At 51.8% G+C, this 27,329-nt stretch overlaps 1 long non-coding RNA gene across 1 annotated transcript; it reads left to right on the top strand.

Moving 5' to 3' along the window:
* Positions 1–8,652: 8,652 nt before the first annotated feature.
* On the top strand, positions 8,653–10,525 carry LOC119975855. Its single transcript, XR_005462813.1, has 2 exons — positions 8,653–8,716; positions 9,885–10,525. It is a non-coding gene; the product is annotated as an uncharacterized LOC119975855 (long non-coding RNA).
* The last annotated feature ends 16,804 nt before the right edge of the window (positions 10,526–27,329 follow it).

Here is a 27,329-nt window from a genome sequence, read left to right as displayed (position 1 = left end):
CTTTCTTCACAACTGAAAGAGAATTGGATCAGAAACAAAGGAGGGAAAATAAACATTAGTTTGGACTAAAAAAAAAAATCTTTATTGTCACAATTAAATGAAGTTACTGTGAAAATCCCATCTTGAAGCCGCTGCAGTCCCTGAGGTGTAGGTACACCCACCGTGCTGTTAGGGAGGGAGCTCCAGGATTTGGACCCGGCGACACTGAAGGAACGGCCGATATATTTCCCAGTCAGGATGGGGAGTGACTTGGAGGGGAACCTCCAGGTGGGGGTGATCCCAGGTATCTGCTGCTCTTGTCCTTCTAGATGGTGGTGGCCATGGGTTTGGGATCACTGCCTGTGCGGAGTTTTGCAGTAAAATGGACGATAGTCATGAGTAGCGATAATCAGCAAAGTGACAGGATATTGCTCGTTCAAACTTGAACAATTGCAAACCTTGCATTGATATAACAGCACCCTGCAAATAACACTGACAGCTTTTAAGATAAGTCACACGATACTCACATTTTAATCAATTAATTGTTTGATTATAACTTAACTAAACTAATCATTTAACATTAATTTCCGTACATTACAGAAGAATTCTGAAACAACATTCCAGTAACCATTATAATCAATTTCGATGAGCATTAAGTATTAAAGACCCAAGAAGTAGCGCTTTTGGCTGATATTTACACAGCTAGTTACATGTGGGAAAATGGTCATATACTTACATTGAAATAAACCTGGACAAACTAAAGCTAATTGTTGGAAATTAACTGGGAGACCTGTAGAAATGTTTAACAAATCCTCAGAAAAGTTTTGTCAGATTAGGAAATGGGTTTTGAAATTGGAATTCCCTCCCTAACAGCACGGTGGGTGTACCTGCACCTCAGGGACTGCAGCGGCTTCAAGACGGCAGCTCAGCACCACCTTGTCAAAGGGAAACTAGGGATGGACAATAAATTCTGACCTCGCCAGCGATGTCCAGAACCCATAATGGAAGAATAAAAACTGTTACAAAGCCTGGAGATTGCTGCATTTGGACATGAACTGCTTCAATATCTGAATAATAATCTTTTATTGTCACAAGTATGAAGTTACAGTGAAAAGCCCCTAGTCGCCACATTCCGGCACCTGTTCGGGGAGGCTGGTACAGGGATTGAACCCGTGCTGCTGGCTTTATTCTGCATTAACAAACCAGCTGTCTAGCCCACTAAGCTAAACCGCCCCATTAGCTACGATGTTGAATGTTGGGTGATTAAGACTCTGCCTGCTTACTCAGGTGGATATATAGGATCCCACTGAATCATTTTGAGTTGGGGAGAGTTCCTCCCCGTGTCCTGGTCAATATTTATCTCTCAATCAATATGGCTGTGAAATTTTATAGATGCTGATTGACCTTTGAAGTCATGAAACAAATGGAGGATTTTCTTTTAAATGATGTGTGTGGTGTGAATTTAGTTTATTTTATATCACTGTTAAAAGGCACTAAATCTTTGTTTTAAGCAGAGTAAAAGGCAGCTTTGAAGAAGGTTAACTTTTTTATTTGAAACTGAAGTTAAGTTGTCAGCTTCCCCACCCCTCAGGGTTCTCAGACACTGAATAGAAACACAAGTTGCTGCAGTCCCAGAGGCTGCTTTCCCCTTTTTGAGAGAGAGCTGACTGGTGGTGGGTTTAACCTGAGGGTCACCACATTTCAGGCGAGGAGCAAGGTTGAACCTTCCTGAATAACCATAGCTGATATGGGAGTTGAACCCACACTGCTGGCATCGCTCTACATTACAAACCAGCCGTCCAGTCAACTGAGCTAAACCATCTCCCTTTAACCCTACTCCCATTTGCCGTGTTATATTGGCCAATGTAAAACAATCTTACTTTTCAGTTCAGCGATGCTAGAATGCCCATTGCTGTGAATGTTTGTGAAACAAGTGCATTGAGTGAGAGAGTTCCAGCAGGCTGATAGCGATATGGTGAAGGGTTTACCAGGTGTGGGCCATGAAAGCAACGTGAACAATGTGAGGGATGAAGCAGAAATTCCACATTCTATACCACCCGCATGTCCTCACGCTTGGTGGAAAGCCGACTGATGGGGATTTTTTTCAGGGCCAGAATCGTTCCCCGAGCCTTCGTTTGTCAACAAAGGCTTTCTTGATATCACGATGAGTGGATCGAATTGGCTGAAGACTGGCTTCTGTGATGCTGGGGCCCTCCGGAAGTGGCCGAGGTGGATTATCTTCACCACGCAAGTAGTCCTGTGTTATCGTGCACCAGGCTGACACCTCATTTTTAGCTCTGCCCAGTGCTGCGTCTGGATGCCCTCCTGTATTCCACATCAGGCATTTTCAAAGTCGGGGTTGTGACCCACGGGGCGGTGACGGGGGGGGCTGCGTAGCCGTCCGTCGCGGCGTTCTCGATTGCGCAAATTTGCGCACAATAGCCGGCTTTTAACAATGCTGGCTGCGAGCGGCCTTCAAAATGACGGCTACCACCTGATGGAACCATCAATTCACCAGACACGTGTTTCCAATATGAATCTAGGCTTTAATCGACTTACTTCAGAGCCAGCCTGTTACCCGTTGATGAACTCTTAGTGAACTCAGGCTGACTCTGGACAAGGGTATTTATACAGCTGCACTAGGGGGAGGAGTCATGGGCGGAGCCAAGGGTGGAGCCCAGTACAAGTTCCTGAGCATTCCCAGAGCTACTCCCCCTAGTGGTAGGATAGCGCTACTGCGCTTACAAAGACAGTGTGAATTATCATATATATATATATATATTACATTCACCACACGACCATATAAAAAATTGTGGGTGCACTGCCGTCATTTTGAAGGTGGCTCGCAGCCGGCATTGTTAAAAGCCGCCTGTTACGCGCAGGAGAAGATTTTTCTTTAAGTTGTAATTTAATGTTCCTGCCTGAAGGGAGGCAGAGAGCAGGTCACGCCCCCTGAACATCGACATCACGGGCTTTGGATGCGATTGTGATATTTTGCCAGCAGCAAACAAGGTAAGAGAAAATGGTGGGTCATGAAGGTCGGCCGGCGTGGGTCGAGAAGGTCGGCCGGTGTGGGTCACGAAGGTCGGCCGGTGTGGGTCACGAAGGTCGGCCGGCGTGGGTCGCGAAGGTCGGCCGGCGTGGGTCGCGAAGGTCGGCAGGCGTGGGTCACAAAGGTCGGCCGGTGTGGGTCGCGAAGGTCGGCAGGCGTGGGTCGCGAAGGTCGGCCGGTGTGGGTCGCGAAGGTCGGCTGGCGTGGGTCACAAAGGTCGGCCGGCATCGTTCGCGAAGGTCGGCCGGTTAGTAAAAATGGGTCCCCGGAAAAAACTTTGAAAAACACTGCTCTACATTGAACCGGGCATAAGCTACTTGTTTGACAGTGTGATATCAGAGATTGATGACCATGTGGTGAGATAACCACTGTAGTTATGTGTACTGCAGTAGGGGGATGTATGCCTGTACCTGTAATACAGGTTCCTCCGGTAAGCCCCTGCTGGCTAGCTCCGCCCACAGGGAGCTTATGTATAAATGTATGAGAGCTGCTCAGACCCTTAGTCTACAGTTGCAGATGGAGGGACAACATCGTACAACAATAAAGCCTCTATTGAACCAGTCTCTCGGCTTTGAGTATAATTGTTAGCGCTACAGACCACAAGTTTAGTAACTAAACAAACTGTTTATCGTAACAAATAAACTAAGTACAGAGTGCAAAAAATGTGCTCCCACGACTCCAGACTCAGACTGACTGGGAAAGCCCATGCTCATCCCCAGGATTCACACACTTCAGCAGAGATGTACATGGGACTGAATGGACAATTTATGTGCTGTAATATTTAACCATTTATAATAGAAATCTATCACCGACAACTATCTGTGACAACTGTTGTAGCCACACCACTATTCTGTCTGAGACCAATTCACTCAACGCAGGCTGGAGACCTCCCTGCTCTCTCAGTCTCAGTATCACACCTGTTATGGGCCAGGGTATAGAGAACCCCAAAGTGTATCATGGAGTTCACCTGACCCACAACTTTTACTAGATTGTGGTATGGGGAGCACACGGCCCACTCTACAGGGGTGGGTACAGCAGAAATGGAAAAGTATTTTTAAAATCAAAACAATGTTTATTCTATGAACTCAAATTAACCTTTTTAAAACATACAGTGAACATCTTAGAAACCATTAATTCAAATACAACCCCAAAGAATACAACACTAAGTAATCCTTAAGCTGTCCTTTCAACTTCCATAAGACTTACAAAAAACCTTTATACAAAAGCACATCAGGTTAAAGACACTACTGAGAGCAGTTATTAGTTATAAATCACCAAAAGATCGATTTACAGTCTTTAGGTGACAGAGAGAGAGAGACTAATACCCCTTCTGGCCGTGACTGCAGGTATCCAGCTTCGAAAACGAAACTAAAACACACCCTGCAGCAAACAGCCTAAAACAAAAGTAAAAAGCTGACAGACAGCCCAACTCCACCCACTCTCTGACATCACTGCAGTAATAAACACCCATTTCTTAAAGGTACTCTCACTCCAGATATTTATATCCACACCCATTTATAAACACCCATTTCTTAAAGGTACTCTCACATGACACACCAGTCAGTGCATTTACCCACTGAGCAATCAGGGCCACATGAGGAACTCTGAAATCTAAATCAGAATATAGTAATAATTCAGGACAGAGAGAGACCCCAATCATCGTCTCTCTCTCTCTCTCTAGAGAAATAAACAATAATAGAACGTCAGCCATCTGCTGTGAGACTGGGAACCCCAATAGATATGGATATAGATCAATAATCGAGTTTCCCAAACTTACTCTGACACTGACCAGCTGCATAAATTAACCAGCTGAAAATCCAGGTCCCTAGGTATCTCCTTATGCAAATTTCTAACATCACCAGGTTAAAGTCCAACAGGTTTGTTTCGAATCACTAACTTTTGGAGCACTGCTCCTTGCTCAGGTGAATTCACCTGAGGAAGCAGCAGTGCTCCGAAAGCTAGTGATTCAAAACAATGCTGTTGGACTTTAACCTGGTGTTTTAAGACTTCTTACTGAGCTCACCCCAGTCCAACGCCGGCATCTCCACATCATGGCAAATTTCTAAAGCTAGTCTGTTAACTTATAAACTACTTGAGCAGGAAAGTCTCAAAGCCAATGTATAAAACAGCTTTCTTTACAAAGGAACAGAATATTTCCCCAAAATATGGACACGGACATGGGGTTGTTTCCTTAACTGTCTCTTCTTCTCCCGGTGAAGGATGATTGCAATGCTTCAATGTCCTTCGAAACAATGGGTGGAATCATGCTCTCCTGTTGGCAGGGGATGTGCTTGGCAACATAAGTAGACAATATGGCAGGAAGGCCAAAATCCATAGTAGTCTGTGTTTGGTACGTCCAATGTTGGGAACATAATTCTACTGCGTTTGCATTTCAAATGCTGACGTGTTTGACAACTGAATATGAATGATGTGTATCTGGTGAACGGCATTTCGGGGTTAGTTTGCTACCGAGCTGCAGGAAGCACTCACAATCTTCAGCACATTATTTTTAGGCAAGTCTCTACTTGCTGGCGAATGGCTTCTGATTTGCCCACCACACCTCGGGCAGCACGGTAGCACAGTGGTTCGCACAGTTGCTTCACAGCTCCAGGGTCCCAGGTTCGATTCCCGGCTTGGATCACTGTCTCTGCGGAGTCTGCACGTTCTCCCCGTGTCTGTGTGGGTTTCCTCCAGGTGCTTTGGTTTCCTCCCACAGTCCAAAGATGTGCAAGTTAGGTGGTTTGACAATGCTAAATTGCACTTAGATCATAGAATTTACAATGCAGAAGGAGGCCATTCGGCCCATCGAGTCTGCACCGGCTCCTGGAAAGAGCACCCTACCCAAGGTTAACACCTCCACCCTATCCCCATAACCCAGTAACCTCACCCAACACTAAGGGCAATTTTGGACTCTAAGGGCAATTTAGCATGGCCAATCCACCTAACCTGCACATCTTTGGACTGTGGGAGGAAACCGGAGCACCCGGAGGAAACCCACGCACACACGGGGAGGATGTGCAGACTCTGCACAGACAGTGACCCAAGCCGGAATTGAACCTGGGACCCTGGAGCTGTGAAGCAATTGTGCTATCCACAATGCTACTGTGCTTCCCTTAGTGTCTAGAAAGATGGGGTGGGGTCACTGGATTACGGGGATAGGGTGGAGGTGTGGGCTCGGGTACGGTGCTCTTTCCAAGGGCCGGTTCAGACTTGATGGGGCCGAATGGCCTCCTTCTGCACGGTAAATTCTATGACAGGGAGCGTGGGCGATGGGCAGTGATGAGATTGTTCACAACCTGCCATTGGTGTTAAGTTGTTCCAGCGACAGGAGTTGGACACTGAGCCGCTCGACGTACTTCACCATCCATTTAGGTCATGGCTGATCGTTGCCTCAAACATATTCTCCCCATAATGTGCGGCCTGGAAGTGTGTTGGGGGCAGGTTCAACCCAGACATTAAGGAGGGTGTTAGGTGATTATTTGAATGAAAACAATGTGCAGGGGTTTGGAAGAAGGCAGGGGAACAGCACTAAGACATGGTGCTTGTTTGGAGGGCTAGTACAGACAGGACGGGCCGAATGGCCTCCTTCTGCCATTTTCCCGCCTCTCCCTCAGACATTTCCGTTTTTTTCACTGGGGATTGCAACATCCTCGTGCTCTCCCTCCCTTCCCCCCACGCCGGACCCCGCCCACCCACCTTTTCCTCCAATCACAGTCTGACTTTCCCCCTGCCCCGCCCCTTCCGTGATGCTCACCTCCCCCTCCTCCAATCACAGTCTGACTTACCCCCCTGCCGGCACCTACTCCTCCAATCACAGTCTAACTTTCCTCCTGCCCCGCCCCCTCCGTGATGCGCACCTCATCCTCCTCCAATCACAGTCAGACTTTCCCTCTGCCCCTCCCTCTCCGTGATGCTCACCTTCCCCTCCTCCAATCAGCCTCACTTCTCCCATGCCCCGCCCCTCCGTGACGCTGACCTACCCCTCCTCCAATCACAGCCTCACTTCTCCCAGCCCCGCCACCTTAGTGGCGGTCCAATCTCTTTCCTCCCCCAATCAGTTTAACCTTCGACGTGCCCCGCCTCTTCCGTGACGCTCCTCCTCCAATCAGTCTGACGTTCCCCCTTCCCGCCCCCCTCCTCCACCAATCACAGTCTGACTTCCAGCCCCTCCCCCTTAGTCCCCCACCTATCCCTATTCCCTCCAATCACAGTCTGACTTTCCCGATTGCCGCGCCCCATCCGGGACTCTCACCTCCCCTCCTCCAATCACAGTCCGTCTTTCCTCATGCGCCGCACTGTCCGTGACGCCCACCACCCCTTCCCCTCCAATCACAGACTGAGTTCCCCCTGACCAGCCCACTCCGTGTCATTCACCTTCTCTTCCCTTCCAATCACAGTCTGACTTTCTCCCTGACACGCACCGCCTTCCCATCCAATCACAGTCTGCCTTTCCCCCTGCACCTCCCCCTCCGTGATGCTCACCCCATCCCCTCCAATCACAGTCTGATTTTCCTCCTGCCCCGCCCCCTCCGTGATGCTCACACCCTTCCCCTCCAATCACAGACTGACGTCCCTCTGACCAGCCCATTCCATGTCATTCACCTTCTCCTCCCCTCCAATCACAGTCTGACTTTCTCCCGGACACTCACCGCCTTCCCCTCCAATTACAGTCTGCCTTTCAGCTGCCCCGCCCCCTCCGTGATGCTCACCCCATCCCCTCCAATCACAGTGTGAATTTTCTTCCTCCCCGCCCCCTTCGTGATGCTCACCACTTCCCCTCCAATCACTATCTGACCTTCCCTCTGCCCCGCCCCCTCCGTGACGCTCCACTTCAGTCACAGTCTGCCTTACCCCTGCTCCTCCTCCTCGGTGACGCTCACACCCTTCCCCTCCAATCACAGTCTGACCTTCTCCCTCCCCGCCCCCGCCGCGGCGCTCCCCTCCCCCTGCCCGCCAACCGCCGTCTGCCTGCCCCCCTCCCCCTTTTCCTCCAGTCGCTCGCGCGTTTTCTTCCAGTTGAGGTTTGAACGCCAACATCGGGGCACCGCCCCTTCGCCGACCCGCCAATCAGCGCCCACGTCCTGGCCCCGCCCCCGCTCTGATGACGCTGCTGTCATGGAGGTTCTCAGGGAGGTCACCACGTGGCTGCTGGGTGTGTCAGTCTGTGGTGCCCTGGCCCTGCTGGTGCCACCTGGGTACCGGCCTGGCATTGCCAAGGTGCCCCGGTAACACTGCCAGCTGGCATGGTCACGGCCAGGTTGGTGATGCCAAGCTGGCATTTTCTGCACCGGTATGATCCGGCCGGGGTTGCCCGGCGTGGGGGCCGCCGGCCCACATTGCGTCCGAGGGGGGGGGGTCAGGGATCTGGACGCCAGGCCGGATTCTCTGGCAGCCTCCACCCCGGTGACTGGAAATTCCCGCCCGAGGTCAGTTTGCCGCCCATGGTGATCCTGCGGCGGGCGGGAAGAATCCATGTCCCTGTGGCTGGATTCCCTGTTTGAAAAACGGCCATTATGAAAACTGTGGCCTTTTACGCCCGAGAAACTGCCGGCAAAAGGCCTCAGATTCACAGTCTTGCAGGCAGCTGTCGTGGAGCTCGCACTTCCAGCTCAGAGGCGACCGCCATGCTCCATGCGGGTTTCTTCCGCGTGTTCCGCTTTCGTCCCACAGTCCAAAGATATGCAGGTTAGGTGGATTGGCCATGGTCAGTGTGTGGGTTCATGGGGAAAGGGTGGGGGAGTGGGCCGAGGTAGGGTGGTCTTTCGGAGAGTCGGTGCAGACCCGATGGGCCGAATTGCCTCCTGCACTATGGGGAGAAGTGCAAAGTGATTCATTTTGGTAGATGATTGTGGTGAGACAATTTGAATAAAGGGTCCAACTCTAATTGGGGTTAGAGCAGAGATGAGGGACCCGGGGGTGTATATGTGGATAAATCATTGAAGGTGGCAGGTCAGACTGAGAGCGGGGTTAATAAAGCATACGTCCTAGACTTTATTCATAGGAGCATAGAATTTATGTTAAAATTGAATATAACACTCGTTCGATCTCAATTGGAGTATTGCGTCCAGTTCTGGGTGTCACACTTCAGGAAAGATGTGAGTGCAGAAAAGATTCACCGGAAGGATCCAGGGATGAGAAACTTCCGTCCCATGGATCAATTGGAGAAGATGGAACCATTTTCCTTCGAGATGAAAAGGTCGAGAGATTTGATTGAGATATTCAGAATCATGAGGGTTCTGGTCAGAGTAGATAGAAGAACTATTACCCTCGGTGGAAAGAGAGTTGTGTGATTGCTGAATTTGCTTCCAAGTCATTGTTTAAAGTACAGTGTGTAGCACTGTTGCTCCACAATGCCAGGGTCCCAGGTTCGATTCCGGGCTTGGGTCACTGTCCGTGCGGAGTCTGCACATCCTCCCTGTGTGTGCGTGGATTTCCTCTGGGTGCTCCGGTTTCCTCCCACAAGTCCCGAAAGACGTGCTGTTAGGTGAAATGGACATTCTGAATTCTCCCTCCGTGACCCGAACAGGCGCTGGAATGTGGCGACCGGGGGGGGGGGGGGGGGGGGGGGGGCTTTTTACAGTAACCATTTCAGCGTTAATGTTTAGCACAGGGCTAAATCGCTGGCTTTGAAAGCAGACCAAGCAAGCCAGCAGCATGGTTCGATTCCCGTAACAGCCTCCCCGAACAGGCGCCGGAATGTAGCGACTAGGGGCTTTTCACAGTAACTTCATTTGAAGCCTACTCATGACAATAAGCGATTTTCATTTCATGTAAGCCTACTTGTGACAGTAAAGATTATTATAATATGACAAATTTATTCACTGACAGGTGGTCATTGTATTTTTTTATGCAGGACCGGACGTAGCCCTGTTATTTGTTCCAAACGAAGCATCTTTGAGTGTCTGCGGATCACAGAAGCTCAAACACCTGGTGAACTGACCTGTTCCTCTTCAAAATGGTTTGGTCAGATCTTTTGTACAATCCCAAGAGAGCAGATGGGGCCTTAACTTAACAGCTTTCATCGTAATGCAGAGCCAAGAATGGAGCACAAGGGTGAAAATGTAAAAACCGAGGCATTGCTTATTGGCAACAGATGTAAATCTGTGAGCAGAGAGGGATGGGTGGATGGGACTTGTTAGGAGTATCGGCATAGGCAATAGAGTTTTGGATGGCCTCCAAGTTTACGGAATGTGGAAAATGAAAGACTAGCCAGGAGTCCCTTACAATTGTCACGTTTAGAGGTTACAAAGGCAGGGCCAGGGAGAAAGACCGGGGATCACAGTGTCCTCCTGCTTCCAGGTCCCTTATTCCCCCCACTCCCCCATCTATACTCTAACTCTTGTTCTCAATCATGCATGATACTTTTTCCCCGTAGAATATTCACCCAATCCTAGAAAACTTCCAGTAAAACTATAATGCTCATTGTTGGCATTTGGTGACAGATTTTGTCCAATATATATGCAGCATGTGCCATTAAAACCAGTAACAATGTGATGCAGTGTTGGCTTGAGTGTATCTTATAGGTGATCCCACCAGACTATTAAACAGAGAGGCCAAATTCTACTTTAACAATAAATAATAATAATCGTTATTGTCACAAGTAGGCTGACATTAACACTGTAATGAAGTTACTGTGAAAAGCCCCTAGTCGCCACATTCGCCACAACAGGCGCCTGTTCGGGTACACAGAGCGAGAATTCAGAATGTCCAATTCACCTAACAGCACATCTTTCGGGACTTATGGGAGGAAACCGGAGCACCCGGAGGAAACCCGCGCAGACACAGGGAGAACGTGCAGACTCCGCACAGACAGTGACACAAGCCGGGAATCGAACCTGGTCCCCGGAGCTGTGAAACAACAGTGCTAACCACTGTGCTACCTTGCCGCCCAACATGGTGCAATATTGTTAATTTGACAGCCAGGTACATTCTAGTTATTTAAAACACTACAGACCATCAAACTGATTTTGGTGACTGCCTCAGCCCTTGTTAACATGTTTTTGACATTGCACCACTTGAACAATGACCCAAAATTCATATTTAGGAGAATGATTTAATACAGAGTGGAATGATTGAACAACTGATGTCTTCGCTGTCAGTGAGGAGCCCTCCAGTGTCTGTGCAACACAACGTCGAAGAATCCAGAGGACAAAGACTGAATGGTTCGTAATTGCATCTGTGTTTCCTCGTTCCGCAAATCTGAAGACTGCTGAATTGCTGCTTTTCAATAAAATATAGTTTCAGAGTCTACTTTGCAACACAACTTTGTCACAATATTTTAAAACCTCAAAAAACTCCTAAAAGCGCCAAGATAGGGCTGAATAATATGTGCTGCTAACGAGTGAGATGCGCATGGACCGACATATTATCGGGAGCGACAACATCAGGTTGCATTCTCGGTGATAGGCCAGTCTGGGATAAAATACTTTAGCGGGTGGGTCTGAAAATCAAGAGCCGACTCACGCAATGGATTGGATTGGATTGGTACCTCGGTACCTCGGTACAGTTATGGGTTATCCCCCGGTATAACCCATAACTTCACCGAAGATTTCATCTACTTACCACTTAGTAGCATCGATTGCTAAGTAAGTAAAGTAGACTTTGGAATAACCACTGTTTAAGGTTTAAACTTTTAAGTTATGTTATTATTATATTTTTTTTTTAAAGCTGCAATCACTGTCTTTACAGAAAGGTAAAAAGATCTTGCTTCTGGATTCTCCTGGTTGGTTGAAGGGACCTTCAGGCCCAACGTTTTTTAAAAAAAAAAATTTTTATTGAAATTTTTAACAGAAAATATAACAACAAACAATAACAAGCAACAATAAAACAACATAATAAGTATAACGCCCCCAAGACCGTAGCAACGCATATATCGCACCCACCCCCCCAAACCCAGTAAACAAGAGAACTTAAAAATAAATTAAAATTAAATAAGCATAGTCAACGTCCCCCCCCCTTTTCCCCCCCCCCCCCCCCCGGGTTGCTGCTGCTGTTGACCCAGTACCCTATCGCTGAGCCAGAAAGTCGAGGAAAGGTTGCCACCACCTAAAGAACCCTTGTACCGATCCTCTCAGTGTGTGTGATCAGTCGTGCTCAGTGTGTGTGATCAGTCGTGCTCAGTGTGTGTGATCAGTCGTGCTCAGTGTGTGTGATCAGTCGGGCTCAGTGTGTGTGATCGTCGTGCTCAGTGTGTGTGATCAGTCGTGCTCAGTGTGTGTGATCAGTCGTGCTCAGTGTGTGTGATCAGTCGTGCTCAGTGTGTGTGATCAGTCGTGCTCAGTGTGTGTGATCAGTCGTGCTCAGTGGGTGTGATCAGTCGTGCTCAGTGTGTGTGATCAGTCGTGCTCAGTGTGTGTGATCAGTCGTGATCAGTGTGTGTGATCGTCGTGTTCAGTGTGTGTGATCAGTCGTGCTCAGTGTGTGGTGATCAGTCGTGCTCAGTGTGTGTGTCAGTCCGTGATCAGTGTGTGTTATCAGTCGTGCTCAGGGTGTGATCATGGTGCTCAGTGTGTGGTTGATCATCGTGCTCAGGTGTGGTTGATTGTCGTGCTCAGTGTGTGTGATCGTCGTGCTCAGTGTGTGATCGTCGTGCTCAGTGTGTGTGATCAGTCGTGCTCAGTGTGTGTGATCATCGTGCTCAGTGTGTGTGATCAGTCGTGCTCAGTGTGTGTGATCAGTCGTGCTCAGTGTGTGTGATCGTCGTGTTCAGTGTGTGTGATCAGTCGTGCTCAGTGTGTGTGATCAGTCGTGCTCAGTGTGTGTGATCAGTCGTGCTCAGTGTGTGTGATCGTCGTGCTCAGTGTGTGTGATCAGTCGTGCTCAGTGTGTGTGATCGTCGTGCTCAGTGTGTGTGATCAGTCGTGCTCAGTGTGTGTGATCAGTCGTGCTCAGTGTGTGTGATCAGTCGTGCTCAGTGTGTGTGATCGTCGTGCTCAGTGTGTGTGATCGTCGTGCTCAGTGTGTGTGATCGTCGTGCTCAGTGTGTGTGATCAGTCGTGCTCAGTGTGTGTGATCAGTCGTGCTCAGTGTGTGTGATCAGTCGTGCTCAGTCTGTGTGATCAGTCGTGCTCAGTGTGTGTGATCAGTCGTGCTCAGTGTGTGTGATCAGTCGTGCTCAGTGTGTGTGATCGTCGTGCTCAGTGTGTGTGATCAGTCGTGCTCAGTGTGTGTGATCAGTCGTGCACAGTGTGTGTGATCAGTGACCCCGTCCCAGTGACCCCGACCCCGTGACCCCCGTCCCAGTGACCCCCGTCCCAGTGACCCCCCCATCCCAGTGACCCCATCCCAGTGACCCCCGACCCAGTGATCCCATCCCAGTGACCCCCATCCCAGTGACCCCGTCCCAGTGACCCCCGTCCCAGTGACCCCCCGGCCCAGTGACCCCCGACCCAGTGACCCCCCGACCCAGTGACCCCCGTCCCAGTGACCCCGTCCCAGTGCCCCCCCTGTCCCAGTGCCCCCCCTGTCCCAGTGCCCCCCCTGTCCCAGTGCCCCCCCCTGTCCCAGTGCCCCCCCTGTCCCAGTGCCCCCCCGTCCCAGTGACCCCCCTGTCCCAGTGCCCCCCCCGTCCCAGTGACCCCCCTGTCCCAGTGACCCCCCTGTCCCAGTGACCCCCCATCCCAGTGACCCCGACCCAGTGACCCCCGTCCCAGTGACCCCGTCCCAGTGCCCCCCCTGTCCCTGTGCCCCCCCTGTCCCAGTGCCCCCCCTGTCCCAGTGCCCCCCCTGTCCCAGTGCCCCCCTGTCCCAGTGACCCCCTGTCCCAGTGACCCTCCTGTCCCAGTGACCCCCCATCCCAGTGACCCTGGCCCAGTGACCCCCGTCCCAGTGACCCCGTCCCAGTGCCCCCCCTGTCCCAGTGCCCCCCCTGTCCCAGTGCAACCCCTGTCCCAGTGCCCCCCCTGTCCCAGTGACCCCCCTGTCCCAGTGACCCCCCATCCCAGTGACCCCGACCCAGTGACCCCCCGTCCCAGTGACCCCGTCCCAGTGACCCCCGACCCAGTGACCCTGTCCCGGTGACCCTCGTCCCAGTGACCCCTGACCCAGTGACCCCGTCCCAGTGACCCCGCCCCGGTGACCCCCGACCCAGTGACCCTGTCCCGGTGACCCTCGTCCCAGTGACCCCGTCCCAGTGACCCCCGACCCAGTGACCCCGACCCAGTGACCCTGTCCCGGTGACCCTCGTCCCAGTAACCCCCGACCCAGTGACCCCGTCCCAGTGACCCCGCCCCGGTGACCCCCGACCCAGTGACCCCGTCCCGGTGACTGTGGAGACGCCCTGAGGTACGGAGCTGTCATCAATGTGTAACTGTTGGTCGAGCGGGGTTTATATGAATGTGGTGATTGTTTTGGCTGCTTCCTGTCAACAGGACCTGGGTGAGATTACTCTGCACAGACACAGTGTACAGGCTGTGGATACTGTTCTCCATGGCCAATTGATCGCAGTGGCTGGAGTCAGCGGAAACCTGCACATTGCTGCTCTCTGTTAGACTGGGCAACTGACCTCTGAACCCATCTCTGAACCCGGATTCCAGGGCACACTGCCCAGAATTTCCTGAAGATCAACTCCAGGGCAGCAGTCATTCTGCTGCAAGAGCAGGAATACTTCCCGACAGCTTTCCAGATAGCCACGATGTGGAGATGCCGGCGTTGGACTGGGATGAGCACAGTAAGAAGTCTAACAACACCAGGTTAAAGTCCAACAGCTTTGTTTGGAATCACTAGCTTTCAGAGCGCAGCTCCTTCCTCAGGTGAATAGAGATGTAGGTTCCACAAACACAGCAGATAGGGACAAAGTTGATGATTCAAGACGATACTTTGAATGTGAGTCTTTGCAGGAAATTAAGTCTTTACAGATCCTGACGGAGCAACCGGAGATAGGGGTAACCCCAGGTTAAAGAGCTGTGAACTGTCTCAAGCCAGGACAGTTGGTAGGATTTCACAAGCCCAGGCCAGATGGTGGGGGATGAATGTGACATGAATCCCAGGTCCCGGTTGAGGCCGCACTCATGTGTGCGGAACTTGGCTATAAGTTTCTGCTCGGCGATTCTGCGTTGTCTCGCGTCCTGAAGGCTGCCTTGGAGAACGCTTACCCGGAGATCAGAGGCTGAATGCCCTTGACTGCTGAAGTGTTCCCCGACTGGAAGGGAATATTCCTGCCTGGCATTTGTTGCGTGATGTCCGTTCATCCGTTGTCGCAACGTCTGCATGGTCTCCCCAATGTACCACGCTTCAGGACATCCTTTCCTGCAGCGTATGTGGTAGACAACGTTGGCTGAGTCGCACGAGTATGTACTGCGTACCTGGTGGTGGTGTTCTCACGTGTAATGGTGGTATCCATGTCGATGATCTGGCATGTCTTGCAGAGATTGCCCTGGCAGGGTTGTGTGGTGTCGTGGTCGCTGTTCTGAAGGCTGGTAGTTTGCTGCAAACAATGGTTTGTTTGAGGTTGCGCGGTTGTTTGAAGGCAAGTAGTGGGGGTGTGGGGATGACCTTGGCAAGATGTTCATCTTCATCGATGACGTGTTGAAGTCTGCAAAGAAGATGTCGTAGTTTCTCCACTCCGGGAAAGTACTGGACGACGAAGGGTACTCTGTCGGTTGTGTCTCGTGTTTGTCTTCTGAGGAGGTCAGTGCGGTTTTTTGCTGTGGCGCGTTGGAACTGTCAGTCGATGAATTGAGCGCCATATCCCGCTCGTACGAGAGCATCTTTCACCATCTGTAGATGTCTGTTACACTCCTCCTCGTCTGAGCGGATCCTGTGAATAGGGAGGGCTTGTCCATAGGGGATGGCTTCTTTAATGTGTTTAGGGTGAAAGCTGGAGAAGTGGAGCATGGTAAGGTTATCCGTGGGCTTGCGGTAAAGCGAAGTGTTGAGGTGACCGTCCTTGATGGAGATGAGTGTGTCCGAATGTGGTCCATGGTGAGTCTGATGGTGGGATGGAACTTATTGATCTCATCGTGTAGCCGTTTCAGTGATTCTTCGCCGTGGGTCCAAAGGAGAAAAATGTATCGATGTATCTAGTGTATAATGTCAGTTGAAGGTCCTGTGCGGTGAGGAAGTCTTGTAATAACTTGTGCATGAAGATATTAGCGTATTGAGGTGTGAATTTGGTCCCCATGGCTGTTCCATGCGTCTGGATGAAGAACTTGCTGTCGAAGGTGAAGACGTTATGATCCAGGATGAAGCGGATGAGTTACAGAATTGTGCCTGGAGATTGTTCCCTTCCAGTCGGGGAACACTTCAGCAGTCAAGGGCATTCAGCCTCTGATCTCCGGGTAAGCATTCTCCAAGGCAGCCTTCAGGACACGCGACAACGCAGAATCGCTGAGCAGAAACTTAGAGCCAAGTTCCGCACACATGAGTGCGGCCTCAACCGGGACCTGGGATTCATGTCACATTACATTCACCCCCCCCCCCCACCATCTGGCCTGGGCTTGTGAAATCCTACCAACTGTCCTGGCTTGAGACAATTCACACCTCTTTAACCTGGGGTTACCTCTCTCTCCAGTTGCTCTGTTTGAACCTGTAAAGACTTAATTGCCTGCAAATGCCAGCATTACAAGTATTATCTCGCATCATTGACTTTGTCTATATATGTGTTTGTGGAACCCACCTCTTCATTCACCTGAGGAAGGAGCTGCGCTCCGAAAGCTAGTGACTCCAAACAAACCTGTTGGACTTTAACCTGGTGTTGTCAGACTTCTTACAGAAAGCTGCAGTAATTGGAATTCTACTTTGTAGGATCCAGGCTGGGGGACTAGGGAGTGCCTCTGGGGAAACCTTGCAGCCATCGCTGGCTGGGAGTGACAGTGTGAAATCAGAAAATACCCCCACAATAACCAATAAAAGTGCAGGAGAGATTGGTTTGGAGCGTGTCTACGTTGCCCTCTCTGCACTTCACAAACTCCGGGCTGGTGATGTACTGAGGCGCTGATGGCATGCTGGAAATAACGGCGAGGAAAACTTTCACTGAAGTTAATATGTTCACCTTGACCACAATCAGCATGGACCCTCCTCCACTCACAGACAGTAACTGGAGTAGAGGGAACATCACTTTCTGTCTTCAGTGTAGAGAGAGACACTGAGAGTCCCACTGACACACCCCCGGATCGAAGGCCATTCCGACATCACTCCGTTTACTAGCACTACAAAAACTCGGCTGCTGAAATGTTTCCAATAAAATGTCTGTTCTGTTACTCTGTGCATTGCACAATCTTCCTTCGGTATTTTCTTTTTTTATGGAATATTTTATTCAAGCGTTTATCATTTTAACAATTGTAAACGTCATATTTCAATAAAAACAAAACAACGATAATGTACCCAACGACCGCCCCCCCCCCCCCCCCCCCCCCCCCGCCTTCCCCATCCACCCGGGGCACAAACCCCAGCCAACATGGATGGCACAGACAGTGCCGCTTCCCCCCCCCCCCCCCCCCCCCCCCCCCTTCCCCATCCACCCGGGGCACAAACCCCAGCCAACATGGATGGCACAGACAGTGCCGCTTCCCCCCCCCCCCCACACCGGGCACAAACCCCAGCCAACATGGATGGCACAGACAGTGCCGCTTCCCCCCCCCCCCCTCACCGGGCACAAACCCCAGCCAACATGGATGGCACAGACAGTGCTGCCTTCCCCCCCCCCCACACCCCCTCCCTGCTGACTGTTTCATTTTCTCAGAGAAGTCGATGAACGGCTGCCACCTCCGAGCAAACCCCCTGCAGCGATCCCTGAGTCTGAGAAATCCCGACTTCGGGGGGGGTCCGAGTCACAACCCCGACTTCGGGGGGGGTCCGAGTCACAATCCCGACTTCGGGGGGGTCCGAGTCACAACCCCGAATTCGGGGGGGGGGGGGTCTGAGTCCCTCCACCCCAGTAAGATCCGTCTCCGGCCCACCAGGGAGGCAAAGGCCAGGCTGTCGGCCTCTCTCGCCCCCTGGGCTCCCGGGTCTTCCCCCACACCGAAGGTCGGCACCTCTGGGCTCGGCACCACCCTCACGTTTAAACCCTCTGACATGATGCCAGGAAACCCCTGCCAGAAACCCCTCAGACACGCCCAAAACATATGGACATGGTTCTCAGGGCACAGCGCCCACACCTATCCTCCACCCCCTCAAAGAACCTACTCACCCGGGCAACAGCCATGTGTGCCCTGTGACCACCTTAAACTGTATCAGGCTGGGCCTGGCGCACGGCGAGGACTCATTAACTCTCCTCAGGGCCTCCTCCCATAACCCGGCCTCCAGCTCCCCCCCCCCCCCCCCCCCAGCTCCTCTTCCCATTTCCTCTTCACCTCCCCTATTTTGGGGCCCCTTCCCACTCCATCAGTTCCTTACAGATCTCTGAGACCTCCCCCTCTCCTACTGTTCTCGACACCACCTCATCCTGTAGCCCCCGGGGCGGTAGGTACGGGATGGTCAGAAGCTGCCTCCGCACAAAGCCCCTCACCCGCAGCTACCGTAACCCATTTCCCCCCTGGCAACTCAAACTCCTCCTCCAGGCTCTGCAGACCCTCGGCAATAAAGAGATGTTGGTGAAATTCAGGAAGGCCTGGCCCCTGCTCCAGCAGCACCTTCTTCACCCGCGGGGCGCGGGGTTTTATCCACAAATGCTGAGATCTCTGTATTCACCTTTTTGAAGGAACACCTGGGGAATAAAGATTGGGAGACTGGAAAACAAACAAAAACCTCGGGAGGACCAACATTTTAACGGTCTGTACCGAGCCCGCCAATGACAACGGGAGCTCGTCCCACTTCCGAATATTCCCCCCTCATCTGTTCTATTCAGCTTAAGTAGCTGCTCCCACCCCCGCGCCACCTGGATACCCAAATATCGAAAGCTCCCACCCACCACCTTGAACGGCATCTCACTCAGTCTCCTCCTGCCCCCTCGCCTGGATCGCAAAGACCTCATTCTTACCCAGATTCAATTTATATTCCGAAAACCGGCCAAATTCCTCTAATATCCCCATAATCTCTCCAATGCCCCCCAGCAGGTCTGATATGTACAGAAGCAGACCGTCCGCGTGGAGCGAAACCCTGTATTCTACACCCCCCTCCCGTACTATCCCCTGCCAGACCCTTGATGCCCTCTCAATGCCATTGCCAACGGCTCTATAGCCAAGGCAAACAACAGTGGGGAAAGTGGGCCTCCTGCCTTGTCCCCCGGTGCAACCCGAAGTAGTCCGATCTCACCCGATTGGTTTGCACACTCCGCTAATGCCTGGTATAGCAACCAGAGCAAGTGCACAAATCCCTGCCCAAAACCAAACCGCCCCAGGACCTCCCACAAGTACCTCACCTCCACCCAATCAAAGGCCTTCTCTGTGCCCTTGGCCACCTCCATCTCGCGCCCCTCTGGAGACATCATAATTACATTGAGCAACCTCCTAATGCTGGTCGCCAGATGCCCGCCCTTAACGAAACCCGTCTGGTCCTCCCCAATTGTCCCTGGGACACAGCCTTCGATCCCTGTGGCCAGGATCTGCCCCAGTAGTTTGGCATCCACATTTACAGGGAGATTGGTCTGTGTGAGCCACAGTTTTCCGGGTCCTTATCCCATTTTAAGATGAGGGAGATCGATGCCTGTGACAATGTCGGGGGGGTGGAGGGGGGGGGGGGGGGGGGGGGAACACTCCCAACTCCTTTGCTTCATTGAAGGCCCTAACCAACAATGGTCCCAACACCCCTGACTGTTACCAACCCAAATTCCATTTACAGCCCCTGGCATTCCTTTAACAGTCCTTCCTCCAGGATCTCTGCATATCTCTGGTCCACCTGCAGGATTTCCTCCACTAGCGTTTCTATCTCCACCCGCTCCGCCTTCTCCCTGTGTGCCCGAATCAAAATAAACTCCCCCTTGACCACTGCCTTGTGCCTCCCAAACCGGACCTGCCGAAACCTCCCCCGTGTCATTAATCTCAACATACCCCCGGATGGCCTACCCCACCCACTCACACACCTCTTCCTACCGCTAACAGTCCCAAATCCAGCCTCCATTGCGGGCGCAGCCCCCCCCCCCACCCGCTCACACACCTCTTCCTACCGCAAACAGTCCCACATCCAGCCTCCATTGCGGGGGCTGCCCCCCCACCCGCTCACACACCTCTTCCTACCGCTAACAGTCCCACATCCAGCCTCCATTGCGGGGGCTGCTCCCACCCCCCACCCGCTCACACACCTCTTCCTACCGCTAACAGTCCCACATCCAGCCTCCATTGCGGGGGCTGCCCCCACCCCCCACCCGCTCACACACCTCTTCCTACCGCTAACAGTCCCACATCCAGCCTCCATTGCGGGCGCTGCCCCCACCCCCCACCCGCAACACACCTCTTCCTACCGCTAACAGTCCCAAATCCAGCCTCCATTGCGGGCGCTCCCCCCCCCCCCCCCCCACCCGCTCACACACCTCTTCCTACCGCTAACAGTCCCACATCCAGCCTCCATTGCGGGCGCTCCCCCCCCCCCCCCCCCCCACCCGCTCACACACCTCTTCCTACCGCTAACAGTCCCACATCCAGCCTCCATTGCGGGCGCTGCCCCCCCCCCCCCCCCCCCCCCCCCCCCACCCGCTCACACACCTCTTCCTACCGCTAACAGTCCCACATCCAGCCTCCATTGCGGGCGCTGCCCCCCCACCCCCCCCCCACCCGCTCACACACCTCTTCCTACCGGTAACAGTCCCACATCCAGCCTCCATTGCGGGCGCTGCCCCACCCCCCCCCCACACCCCACCCGCTCACACACCTCTTCCTACCGGTAACAGTCCCACATCCAGCCTCCATTGCGGGCGCTGCCCCCCCGCCATACCCCCCCCCACCCGCTCACACACCTCTACCTACCGCTAACAGTCCCACATCCAGCCTCCATTGCGGGCGCTGCCCCCCCCCCACCCACTCACACACCTCTACCTACCGCTAACAGTCCCACATCCAGCCTCCATTGCGGGTGCCCCCCCCCCCCCCCCCCCCCACCCGCTCACACACCTCTTCCTACCGCTAACAATCCCACATCCAGCCTCCATTGCGGGCGCTGCCCCCCCCCCCACCCACTCACACACCTCTTCCTACCGCTAACAGTCCCACATCCAGCCTCCATTGCGGGGGCTGCCCCCACCCCCCACCCACTCACACACCTCTTCCTACCGCTAACAGTCCCACATCCAGCCTCCATTGCGGGCGCTGCCCCGACCCCCCCCCCCCCCCCCCACCCGCTCACACACCTCTTCCTACCGCTAACAGTCCCACATCCAGCCTCCATTGCGGGCGCTGCCCCCCCCACCACCCGCTCACACATCTCTTCCTACCGCTAACAGTCCCACATCCAGCCTCCATTGCGGGCGCTGCCCCCCCCCCCCCCCACCACTCATAAACCAACCCAGTGCAGGGCACGGTCCGACACCACTATTGCCAAATACTCAGCAGCCACCACCCCTGCCAACAACATCTTATCGACCACAAAAAAGTCTATTCAGGAGGACACCTTGTGTACATGGGAGTAAAACAAAAATTATTTTGCCCTCGGCCTCCTTCACTCCCCTCCGGCAGACCCACGATCCTTATGACCGATTCTCTAGGTCCTCGACCTTCTCCTGAATCCTCTGCTGATCGCACTTCAGCCCCATCTCCGCTGCCATCGAGGCAAACTGCTCCTCGGGCTCCCCTGCCATCTCCTCCATCTTCTGGATCGCCTGACCCTGGGCCGCCAGCTTTGTTTCCACGCGGTCGACCGCCGCCTTGATCGAATCCACCGCCCGGGCCAAGTCCTCCAGACTCTCCTTCCATTGGTGGGTGAGCCTCTCGTTCAAGAAGCTCACCAGCTGCTCCGTCAACCGCTGAGGGGCCGCTCCCTGCCTCTCCACCACCTTCACATGAGTCGCAGGCGCCACACCAGCTCTAACTGACTGATTCCCGCCCTTTCGACCGATTATGGCCCTCAGCTCCATACACCGGAGGGTCAATCTCTTCCCCTCACTCTCCTGCAGCGATATTCCGCCTCACAACCACCTGTTAACCGGGGAAAAGGTCCGACAAAACCGCCACGAGCGGGAGCCACCAAATGTGCGACCACTCACTCCGTAGCGTCCGGACGTCCCGTACGAGAGTAAGCTTGCGGGAGCAAACAAACTGACTGTAAAAGTTTCGACAGGTATGTGAAGAGAAAATGATTTGAAGAAGACAAATGTAGATCCCTTATAGTCAGAAACAGGGGAATTTATAACAGGGGACAAAGAAATGGCTGAGCAACTAAATACATTCTTTCTTCACAAAGGGGGATATAAATAACAATCCAGAATTGTTGGGGCTGCAAGGCTTAGTGAGAGGGAGGAACTGAAGGAAATTAGTCACAGTCGGGAAATAGTGTTGGGAAAATTGATGGGATTGAAGGCGGATAAATCCCCAGGGCCTGAGAATCTGCATCCCAGAGTGCTTAAGGAGGTGGCTCTGGAAATAGTGGATGCATTGGTGGTCACCTTCCAGGATTCTATAGACTCTGGAACTGTCCCTGCAGATTGGAGGGCAGCTCACGTCACTCCGATATTCAAAAAGGGAGGTAGAGAGAAAACAGGGAATTATAGACCAGTTCGTCTGACGTCGGTAGTGGGGAAAATGCTAGAGTCCATTATCAAAGATTCTATAGCAGAGCACTTAGAAAACTGGTAGAATCGGACGGAGTCAGCAGGGATTTATGAAAGGAAAATCATGCTGACAAATCTACTGGAATTCTTTGAGGATGTAACTAGCAGAGTTGACAAGGGGGAGCCAGTCAATGTGGTTTATTTGGACTTTCAGAGGCTTTCGTCAAGGTCCCACGTAAGAGACTAACGTGTAAAAATAAACCGTGGGATTAGGGGTAGTCTATTGAGATGGATGGAAGGCTGGTTGGCAGACGGGAAACAAAGAGTCAGAATTAACGGGTCTTTTTCCAAGTGGCTGGCAGTGACTAGTGGGATACAGCAGGGATCGGTGCTGGGACCCCAGCTAGTCACAATATATATTCATGATTTAGATGAGGTACCAAAATGTAATATCTCCACGTTTGCCGATGACACAAAGCTGGGTGGGAGGGTGAGCTGTGAGGAGGATGCAGAGATCCTTCAGTGGGATTTGGACAGGCTGAGTGGGCAAATACATGGCAGATACAGTTTAATGTGGATAAATGTGAGGTTTATCCACTTTGGTACAACAAACAGGAAGGCAGATTATTACCTGAATGACTATAGATTGAGAGGAACATGCAGCGATACCTGCATACGCCAGTTGCTGAAGGTAAGCATGCAGGTACAGCAGGCGGTAAAGAAGGCGAATGGTATGTTGGCCTTCATTGCGAGAGGTTTCGAGTATAGAAGCGGGGATGTGTTGCTGCAATTATACAGGGCCTTGGTGAGGCCACACCTGGAGTATTGTGGGCAGTTTTGGTCTCCTTCTCTGAGGAAGGATGTTCTTGCTCTCGAGGGAGAGCAGCGAAGGTTTACCAGACTGATTCCAGGGTTGGCGGGACTGTCACATGAGGAGAGATTGACGAGGTTGGGATTGTTCTCGCTGGAGTTCAGAAGAATGAGGGGGGATCTCATAGAGACGTCTAAAATTCTAACAGGACTGGAAAGGGTAGATGGAGGAAGGATGTTGCCGATGGTGGGGGTGTCCAGAACCAGGGGGTCACAGTCTGATGATACGGGGTAAACCCACTTAGGCTGAGAGCAGAAATGTTGCCACCCAGAGAGTGGAAAGCCTGTGGAATTCGCTACACCAGGAAGCAGTTTAGGCTAAAATATTGAGAGCGGGATTCTCCGTCAGCTGACACTGAAATCGGGAAAGGCGATTGGGCGGAGAATAGGTTCCGACGCCAAATCGCAATTCTCCGTCTCCTCGACAACGGCATCAACGCGGTCCAGAACGTATGTACCGTGGGCACTGTTTACATGTCATTAGCGGGCCAGACCCGATATTCTCCGGGGCCTCCACTGCTAACCCCTCTGCCTTCGATGGGCCGAGTTCCCAACGGCGCGGTTGACTTGTGCTTTTGAAAATCGTGAAAGTGGCGTTGGGGCTGTTGAGGGAGGGAGAGGGGGTACGGGAAGGGTCCAACATGGCCATAGTGTGCTGACAGTTGTGCCGCTGGGCGAGGGGGCTTCTGCCGGTGGGGGGGGGGGGGGGGGGGGGGGGTAGGGCGGATGTGGGGAGGGGCCAGGAAGTGGGCTGAGGAGTGGCGGTGGAACAGGCAGGGAACGCCATTGCCCCGGCCGGCAAGGCAGCCATGCAGCTGCGCCCGCCGCTAACAGCTCACTGTGAACTTAGGGCCATGGGTTGTATAGGTCCCCCCCCCCCAGGCCACCTCCCCAGGTGCCCTTTGGCCCCAGCCCACCCATCAGCTGTATGGGTGGAATGTGTTTGTGCGGCTGCAGCTTGTCAGCCTCCCGAGTGTCAATCACGGACCCGCCGAATCCCGCACCGTTTCTCATTGGAATCGATTGTGTTCCACGTGACGTTGGTGCGAGACCCTGCAACGGTCACTGAATCGGTCCGGGTTCGGCGCCAGTTTTGTTGTCGTGAAAACCCACAAATTCTGCGTCAGCGTTGACACCTAGTCTCAGGAACGGAACATGCCGCCATGTATGCGTCCAAGAAGCAGTTCGATATAGCACTCGGGGCAAAGGGGATTAAAGGCTATGGGGGGAATGCGGGATTATTGAGTTGGATGATCAGCTTTAATCATAATGAATGACGGACCAGGCTCGAAGGGCCGAATGGCCTCCTGCTCCTACTTTCCATCTTTCAGTGTGATACTATCAGTAACTGCCTCAGTGAGCAACCCGCGGGCTCTTCCTGCTGATTTTTATTTTGTTTTCCAACAGAATGTAAATCTGCTGAACATTCTGAATTTTTTATTTAAATGTTGCACGCAGTTTATTTCCACCCTTCACTCTATTTACCCAGCTCTCCCCTCATACCGATTTATTAACCCTTCACTCTATTTACCCAGCTCTCCCCTCATACCGATTTATTAACCCTTCACTCTATTTACCCAGCTCTCCCCTCATACCGATTTATTAACCCTTCACTCTATTTACCCAGCTCTCCCCTCATACCGATTTATTAACCCTTCAGTCTATTTACCCAGCTCTCCCCTCATACCGATTTATTAACCCTTCACTCTATTTACCCAGCCCTCCCCTCATACCGATTTATTAACCCTTCACTCTATTTACCCAGCTCTCCCCTCATACCGATTTATTAACCCTTCACTCTATTTACCCAGCTCTCCCCTCATACCGATTTATTAACCCTTCACTCTATTTACCCAGCTCTCCCCTCATACCGATTTATTAACCCTTCACTCTATTTACCCAGCTCTCCCCTTATACCGATTTATTAACCCTTCACTCTATTTACCCAGCTCTCCCCTCATACCGATTTATTAACCCTTCACTCTATTTACCCAGCTCTCCCCTTATACCGATTTATTAACCCTTCACTCTATTTACCCAGCTCTCCCCTCATACCGATTTATTAACCCTTCACTCTATTTACCCAGCTCTCCCCTCATACCGATTTATTAACCCTTCACTCTATTTACCCAGCTCTCCCCTCATACCGATTTATTAACAATCTTGTTTCTGAGGGAGTTGTGATAGCATTGAAAGCATTTTAAATTGCTTTAAAATAAATCAGAGGCTCGTTTAGCTCACTGGGCTAAATCACTGGCTTTGAAAGCAGAACAAGGCAGGTCAGCAGCACGGTTCATTTCCCGTAACCGGCCTCCCCAAACAGGCGCCGGAATGTGGTGACTAGGGGCTTTTCACAGTTCATTTGAAGCCGACTTGTGACAATAAGCGATTTTGATTTCATTTCAGTGCTTGCTATTTCCTTGTTGACATAAACCTGAAGGTTATCAGTATAGGATTAGTGCCGCATGACTGATTTCACAATCTGTTCTTATCAGGGAATAAGGATTATGAAGGTTTAAGTGCAGTGAATGAGCTATGATCAATGAAAAGCCATCTTTTCCCGATATAATGTGAGGTGCTGATTTATTGGAATGACGTTCCCGACCTTGCCAGGGTTACACAGGGCCATTGGGGTGGTGGAGATACTGAGGGATGTTGTTGAAAACTTACCCCTATTCTTAGAAGTCCCCCTATACCAAAAAGGGCCGACATTCTAAATGGTGAACAGGGATTCTCACTCCCTGACTCCGATGCAGGCTTCGGTGGGTGTCATTCAGGTCAAACTATATTTCCAAGTTATAAGAACATAAGAACATAAGAACTAGGAGCAGGAGTAGGCCATCTGGCCCCTCGAGCCTGCTCCGCCATTCAATTAGATCATGGCTGATCTTTTGTGGACTCAGCTCCACTTTCCGGCCCGAACACCATAACCCTTAATCCCTTTATTCTTCAAAAAACTATCTATCTTTACCTTAAAAACATGTAATGAAGGAGCCTCAACTGCTTCACTGGGCAAGGAATTCCATAGATTCACAACCCTTTGTGTGAAGAAGTTCCTCCTAAACTCAGTCCTAAATCTACTTCCCCTTATTTTGAGGCTATGCCCCCTAGTTCTGCTGTCACCCGCCAGTGGAAACAACCTGCCCGCATCTATCCTATCTATTCCCTTCATAATTTTAAATGTTTCTATAAGATCCCCCCCTCATCCTTCTAAATTCCAACGAGTACAGTCCCAGTCTACTCAACCTCTCCTCATAATCCAACCCCTTCAGCTCTGGGATTAACCTAGTGAATCTCCTCTGCACACCCTCCAGCGCCAGTACGTCCTTTCTCAAGTAAGGAGACCAAAACTGAACACAATACTCCAGGTGTGGCCGCACTAACACCTTATACAATTGCAACATAACCTCCCTAGTCTTAAACTCCATCCCTCTAGCAATGAAGGACAAAATTCCATTTGCCTTCTTAATCACCTGTTGCACTTGTAAACCAACCTTCTGTGACTCATGCACTAGCACACCCAAGTCTCTCTGAACAGCGGCATGCTTTAATATTTTATCGTTTAAATAATAATCCCTTTTGCTGTTATTCCTACCAAAATGGATAACCTCACATTTGTCAACATTGTATTCCATCTGCCAGACCCGAGCCCATTCACTTAACCTATCCAAATCCCTCTGCAGACTTCCAGTATCCTCTGCACTTTTCGCTTTACCACTCATCTTAGTGTCATCTGCAAACTTGGACACATTGCCCTTGGTCCCCAACTCCAAATCATCAATGTAAATTGTGAACAATTGTGGGCCCAACACGGATCCCTGAGGGACACCACTAGCTACTGATTGCCAACCA

Source organism: Scyliorhinus canicula, chromosome 13 (assembly GCF_902713615.1).
Source record: "Scyliorhinus canicula chromosome 13, sScyCan1.1, whole genome shotgun sequence".
Lineage (NCBI taxonomy): Eukaryota > Metazoa > Chordata > Chondrichthyes > Carcharhiniformes > Scyliorhinidae > Scyliorhinus > Scyliorhinus canicula.
Note: the sequence above shows the minus strand (reverse complement) of the source record. Positions and strands in the feature narration are given on the sequence as shown.